Here is a 7646-nt window from a genome sequence, read left to right on the forward strand (position 1 = left end):
GCTTGTGCATAGTCTTTTTACCTGCTTTTGTGTGTGACAAAACTAGGAGAATAGGTATGAAAGTTTCGGTGAATAGGAGCATTGGCTGTGCAAAAAATTCATTTTGAGCATTTTGTACATAGTTGGGTGGTTGCAATAACTATACATGCAGTTAAGACAGTTTTGTTGTGCGGGTGGACATTTGGGACTAGATTCTATTTCACCTATTCATTGGACTTAGGTGCCTAAGTGCAATCCTGTTATACTCCCAGGCTTTGAAGTGCAAAAGGTGTGTAGGTCCTCTTCCTCTTCACTGCTTTCTTGTAACTCAAGCTTAAGGGGAAAATGAGGGTGTGCTACAAAATTGCATGTACCAGTGAATTTTTAAGAGTTTATCAGGCTGAAATAGAATCACCCTTAGGTGCCTAAATCCACTTAGACTCAATAAGTGAAAAGGATCTGGCCCTTACATGTTAAAATGACCATTTTTTGTGTGTGTCCACAGTAACTACATGTACATATGTATGCATGCAGGGGCGTATGCGTGCGTGTGTTTGCAGATCATTTCCTTTACATATTGAACACTTGCCTCTGGAATTCTAGGCTGAAAGGGCAGGTACTACGAGCCTGGGATTAGCGTACTAAATTTCCTGGCATTTTATTTCTGGGTGTGTAAAAGTTGGAAGTGTGCTGTTTTTTGTGTGTGGAGACATTCAAATGAAACACATATGGCTTTTTTTTTCAGTTAGCTCAGTGTCTGCGCTCACTCGCCCTCAACATCAAGGCAGGCCTACATCATTTTTTTCAGGAAAAAGGAAGAGGCTGCTAGGATAGGAGGGAAGCTGTTTAACCTAAGAAGTAGAGGGGTTCCCCACATATGAGGGTGGGTTAAGTACAACATGGGGGTCTTTCTATAGCTTATTAGGGACAGCCGGGAGTTTGAAGATGAGGAACAGGACATAGCAGAGAGACCGTAACAGTCCCAGTCAGCAAGACAGTCAGGTCCAAGTTTGCCCATTTCCCTCATTGAGGATCTTTGTTCCAGCCCTGACTAGCACCAGGAATTGACCATGGTGTGCAACATCTGTCTCCTCCCAGCTCCTCTGTTTAATGCCAGAAAGTACTGTCCTGTGAATACAGTCTAAGTGGTGTCCAACCTTCTGGCTTCACAGGCTGGAATCCATGTGAGGTTGGTTTGTGGGCCCAGTCTGGCCATGTACTGTCCACCAGCCCAATCCAGTATCATGCCACCCTACTCCAGTGCATTGCCTGCCTACTGGATCTGACTGCATGCCAACATGATCTCATGCGCAAGACCATATCATCCAGCAGACAGACTTTCCATAGGTCCAGAAATTGGGAAGCAGCAATTAATGCTGCCAACACTGCCCTGTTGCCAGATTTATGGACCCCTGAGGAGCTCCACAGGCTGGATGGTATGGCTCCGTAGGCAGCATGGAGGTCAAGCACCCCTGCAGTAGATGGTAAGGACTTTCAAACATGTATTCCAGACTAAAACTTTTCACCTCCTGGTCCAAGCCTCTTGTTTGTGGCTCCCCTGTGGGATAGATGTTGAGCGTGCAGTGTAAGTTACACACTTGCCTCCTGCAGATGTGAGCCTCTCTCCTCCAACCAGAGACAGTATACATAATCCCAGGGGAGTTCTGTGTAATGCCTCCGGTTGGCAACCATGATGTGGGGCCACGAGGTGAAACTGGTGAAGGATTTCTGCACAAGCAGCTTCATTCTTTCGCAGGGAGAAGAGGCTTTCTTGAACTGCATGACTTAAAAGGACAACCCAGACATTTTTTGCAGCCAGTCTTCCTAAAGGAATTTAAACAGTAAAGGAAAATTCTGTGCCTACTCAAAAAGCAGTAGAGGAATTTGAAAATCAGTGCTATGGATTTGACTGCAGCTCTTTTAGAGGCAAAATTTTTCCATTGTCATTTTTCTGCTCATGTTGTGATGAATCAGAAGGCAGCAATCCAAACCAACTGGAATTTGGGCAATGTTTAATCAGCAAAACCATTATAGATTTGTGGTTAACACCCTATCAACCATATATATTACAGCTGTTGGCAGTCTTATCCTTTAATCTGCCTGTAAACCCTTTATACTATCTTGTAAAATAGGCTTTCTCTAAATATATAAAATATGAGGAGGATTGAAAACTGCAGTGTAAAGTCAGGCAACTATCCTCTGTTTTAGTTAATCAGAAATAATTTCTTAATATTAGGATTGTGTCAGCTATATGCCAAAATAATGGAGGTATGGACTGGGTGAAGTTAATAGGTAAAAGCAGGGTCTAGATTGGGCATAGCTGAGGTGGACCCATAGCTGAGGTGATGTGGATACAATAAGAGCTGAGTAGAATCCTTACACAAAACATAAACTGAATCCAAGCAAAAGCTTTCATAGGGCATGTACAAGCATTACATTTTAGATTGCCTTAAATGAGCTTACATGGGTCTGCAGTACAGCCCTACAGCTGGAAAAGGCCAGCGACTCTCCACAGCCTTGGGGCTATGTTGTTTTACTCTCTCAACCCTGACCAGGGTATTTTTACGCCCAGCCTTCCAACCAGCATGCTTCTGGACCAGGCACCCGACCCCTTCACTCTCCAGGACCTGACAGTCCCTCTCTTCCTCCCCTTGACTGACTTGCCTCTGGCTTCCCACACTTCCTCCTGGCGAGTGGCAAATGCTTGCATGCAATGATCCTGACTCAGGTTTAGACAGCTTAAACTAAGCCATTTAAATATGAGCAGGATTCCATGAACTCTTGTTCACACCCGTAGGGTGCAAGAAAGTAGAGTTAATGGTGTTCTATCCTGTAATCAGGTTTCTGTTAGGAGTCAAAGCAGAGGTACAGAAATATTGAAATATAGACACCCTTCATATGGAATTTCAACTTATTCTCTGTAGGTGGAAATATGACAAGGAAACCCATTCTTTCGGGAATTCGAGCCTGATTTCTAAACCAATGAGATCTGGATAACTGTGGATAATTTTGAATGTGAATTTCTTTAGAAAAAACTATTTTTTCCCTGCAATCTTAAGGCCAAACATTAGTCCTAAGATGTGTTTAAACTGAACATCTTTAAGATGCATGCAATTTCACAAATGTATTATAGGAAGTAGAACAGTAACTATTTAATAGAGTATTTATGATTATGGATGTCCATAAATGTCAAAGATCATTTCCAGTTTAAATAGAAGGTATGGTTTGCAGAGATATTGTATACTGCAAGGCAGGAACAGCCACCACTATCATTTTGGTGGTATTCTTTGTATCATGCGCTTGGGACTTGTTGGATATCTGCAGTTCTGTCTGACTTTACTAGAAGCCATGTGCACTCAGCAGCTCTAAGCATTATCACACACACACACACACACACACACACACACATATATATATATAGAGAGAGAGAGGTTCACCACTCTTCATAATGACACTCCTACTGTTTTAATCACAATAGCATCATGCTCTCTGCTAGGGCTCTCATCTGCAGCTTGTAAGTGGCAGAGGAATACGTGAAGTGCTGTTGAAAATGTATATTGTGACAAGCAATGGGGGGTGGAATCTGCTCCCAGAGCAAACATGCTTTCATTTGTGCTTCATTATGTGAACTGGGTGAGAAATGACTTCTTGGTTCCATCTTTCTAAGGTAGCCAGGTCATACTGGTTTGTAGTGAAGACGGGAAGGAGATATCAATGAGTTCTTATCATTGACCACGAGTGTGAGCCAGCATGCTGGTTTCTTTTTTATCACAGAATTGAAATGTTTATGATCAATCCAGTTCAATAGCTAAGAAATGCATGCAATATCACTGAGTTTAGGTTTCCTGTGTTATGAAGAAACCCAGGTGCAGAGCTGTACATTTACATTTTAAAGACGTTTTACATTAAATATTTGATCCTGGAGGCAGTAGCGTGTTTCAGGATTCCCATATTGTTTCAAACTGTGGATCACGTAGCAACTAAGAGGGTATTTCATAAAGAACTGCCTTTCCATTCAATCATGTACTATTCCTGTGGTACCAACCTCAGTTTTTTACATAGAAGCATGATGTTAGAAAAGATTTTTGTTTCTCTCTCTGTCTACTGTAATAAACAGTTTATTTTTTCTTTCTTGTAAGTAAATCACTTCATCTGGTTAAAATATTTTGAAATGTTAAGAACATTTCTTTGTGGGGGGGGGGAGTTGTTTTTTGTTTTGGGGGGTTGTTTGTTTTGACCAGCTGAATTAGTTGTCGTGCTTGAGGGATATTATTTAATTAATTGGTATTATTTTAATATTTAATATAATATTTAATTATTATTATTTAATTAATCATCAAAAGACTTCTCTGAGGTTGGGAAGTAGTAGTATTTCCAGTTCATAATTGGCTATACCAAGGCAGACAAATGAAATGTTGCATTATAACTCACAGCATGCTGACTATGCATAATAAACTAAAGGTGCTATGCACAGTCCTCATCCAATAATATGTAGGTGCATGCCCTGTACATGCTACAAGAAGTAAAAAAAAAAAAAAAAGAGGATATAATTTCCTTAGTGTCTTAATTATTAATTTTGCAAATGATATATTTAATAGTACCTTTTCCTTGATGTTATTTGTTAGATCACATTATATTTTATTAGGTTTCCTGAATTCTGCATCAATGTTGGATGCACTGGGAACGTCATAAATTACTAAGAAGAGGGCAAGAGTCATCTTCAATAAATCCCTCCTTTAGGTCTTTTCTCCATTGGGTATAGATCTCTTTGTACAGCACTCCAAAGAGTAATGTTTGCTTTGTACAGAAAATCAGACCTCTTATAGAATGTATAATAAGATCCTTCAAAGGGATGAAATACTAATTTACTTTCTCTGGAGGGGCCCTTCTTAAATATATTTGTTTTACCACATTTCAGAACAGCTCCACTGCTCAGTTTTTTCTTTTTACTTTGTAAGAATAATTTCTCTCTGTCTCTCTCTCTCTCTCTCTCTCTCTCTTTTGCGCAATTAGGACAAAATTACATATGCAATGAGAGGAATATGAAGGATAGCTCTTCTTTGGTTTGAAATAATATATTTTAAAAAATAACCATCTGATTAACCAAATTTGCAAAAGTCTTGGAAGATAGAAAAACCTACATCTGTTCTTTTCTTAAAGCTTCCTGGATGCTACTGAACATTGATAAAAAAGTTCACCTCTGTTTCAGAGGTCAGAAAGGTATACGGGCAAGATGTGTGACAGGTCTGTATGAAAATGCATTCTCTATAGAAGGACTGCAAGGCAAAGTTAAATATATTCCTAGTATAGACAGTTTCTCACTTCTGCTTGCTAGTGGCTGCACGGACTATGCCCTAAGACAGTCTGATCAAAATACATAGGGAGCATTGGCAAATACACTGTGGGGTCCTGATCCTGTTTGATTTAAGTCAGTTGGAGTTTTCTGTTGACTTCAGGCTGTACAGGATCAGACTTTGTATGCCTAAATAGGTAAGGTCTATACACATGGATACCCATTGGCCAGCTAATAGTGCTTTCTAACTAATGTGAACATGTAACAGTGGTAAGGCAGTGTTGTAGTGGTGTTGTAACTGCAGTAGTTCAGGAAAAATATGAAAAACATGATTAGTTTGATAATGAGGTATCTGTTATTGAAGAAGATGCTCAGCTTGCAGTTCACCCTAAGATCCAGCTGCAGGTTGTTAGCAGCTAAGAGCCGGCCTGTCTGGAAGGCTGGCAGCAGCTGCAACGGATGGATGAATTGGGGTGGAGCCACAAAGAAGCTTAAAAGCTCCAAGAGCAGAGTGAAAAGGAGAGAGGGAGGGTTTTGGGGGCTAAGGGAGATGTTTGGAGCTTGGGTTGTTCCTGTAGGGTCTGAAAGAAGACTGCAGGTTTTGCTTTTTTTATTTGTTGTTTTGTGTACTTGTTTCCTTTACTATTTGTTTTGTTTCTGTGGGGACAGGTTTGCTCCATGAAAAATAAATTGGCTAGAAACTCAGAATGCAGTGCCAACTGGCCTTGAGAAGATAGCTGCGTGAGTGATCTGCGTGCAATTAGCTGTATAGCAGAGGGAGCAGTCAAGTTATAATGTGCTATTAAACCATGGTTTGTGTTAAGTCTATGGCTTTTGGTGTCCAGTAAAGTTGTGCAACTTTGTTCCCAGGCCTGTCTTCTGAATCTGTTGTATAGGTTTCCTTTGAGAACAAGGACCATGAGATGAGAAATGGAGTGGGTGCTTTGTGAAAAGTGTTCTCCTACTAGTTGTTGAATCCTTTCAGAAAAATAATAAAGGACTATGATCCAGACTGGATCTCTGTGGTTGTTAGGTTTCACCCACAGCTTCCATAAGGGCATTTTGTGCATTGGATGAAAAGACTGTACTGTGGGAGGCATGAGTTTAGAGTAGAGTGTGTTGATCATGGTGACAGTGAAGATAGTTTCATAGTAGCTAGGGTCAGGAGGGACCTGAACAGATCATCTAGCCTGACCCCCTCCACCGGCAGGAATGAATACTGGGTTCACAAGACCCCAGACAGGTGATCGTGGGCAGGTTTTTCACTTGTGTTAAGGTGTAGGGTCTTGTTCTGTTTGTTTCTGTCCCTAGCCATTAAGTCAGAAGTTAAACACAAACCAGTATAAGTGATCAGATACAAGTTTAAACTAGTTACAGAACAGAAGTTCAGTACATGTAAACTGCTTTTGAAACGGCCAACACTGGTTTAAGGTAAACCTGGCTGAATATAGTATCAGATCGAACTGATTTAAGTCAAACCAGTTTATGGAACTTCTGTCCCAGTCCTCTTCCTGGTTAAAGTTTTAAATCACAGTCCTCTAGTAACCCAGCATGCTTTTCAGCCCTGGGCTGGGCTGTGCTGTCTGCTCAAGCAGAGCAGCATTGGCCTTGCCCCTATGCTTCATAGCCAGAGCAGTGACAGCTGACTGACAAGGGGGTTGGGGTGGGAAACCCAGCTGGCACAGCCTAGTCTGCTTTGTGGGGGGCAGAGCAGCCCCTGCCAGATTCTTCTCCACTGAAGTGGAGGGGACAACCCTGGCAAGGGCTGTTTTCCCCCTTTCCTCCTCCAGGCGCACCCCAGCTAGGGTCTCTGTAGGCAAGGGTGGGGGTTTAAACCTCTCCCCCAATCATACTCGGGCTGGCTCAGTCTGCGCAGGTTAGACTAACCTGCAAAGATTAGATCAATTCAGGCTTGGGCTTTTTGAACGTCTGTCCCTAGCCAATGAGTTTGGCAAGCATGGTCAGGCAAGCATTGGTATTCCATTGTGCTCCTTTATGGACTGTGCAGGTAAAAATAAAATGAAATACTAGCAGTTATGTCCAAGCTCATTAAAGGAGGCAAAATATGCCTGCTCAGTGGAAATAACATTCTACTTATCCATTCATCGTACTGTATTTACTCAAATATGAGACAGCCCTGAATATAAGATGACCCCCAATAATTAGATTCTATATATGGAGAATATGTTAACTTGTTATAACTTTCTAGGTATAGATTCTGAGTATTGGAAGGCTGTCTTGAATCCCCCCTCCCCCCCGCTATGTCTGGGAAAGCAGTGGCTGAAGGGGTCAAGTGGTCCCCTTGCTTTTGCCCTCTCCAGTTCTTTGCCCCCGGCAGGCTTCCTGCCCTCTCCGCCACCTGCACCTCCCCATT

At 41.7% G+C, this 7646-nt stretch overlaps 1 protein-coding gene across 4 annotated transcripts in view; it reads left to right on the forward strand.

The window, feature by feature from the left end:
• The window catches only part of TMEM108 (transmembrane protein 108), a 273408-nt gene that overhangs the window by 55455 nt on the left and 210307 nt on the right, over positions 1–7646 (forward strand). The window lies entirely within an intron of this gene.

The sequence above is a fragment of the Alligator sinensis genome, unplaced genomic scaffold (assembly GCF_000455745.1).
Source record: "Alligator sinensis unplaced genomic scaffold, ASM45574v1 scaffold54_1, whole genome shotgun sequence".
NCBI lineage: Eukaryota > Metazoa > Chordata > Crocodylia > Alligatoridae > Alligator > Alligator sinensis.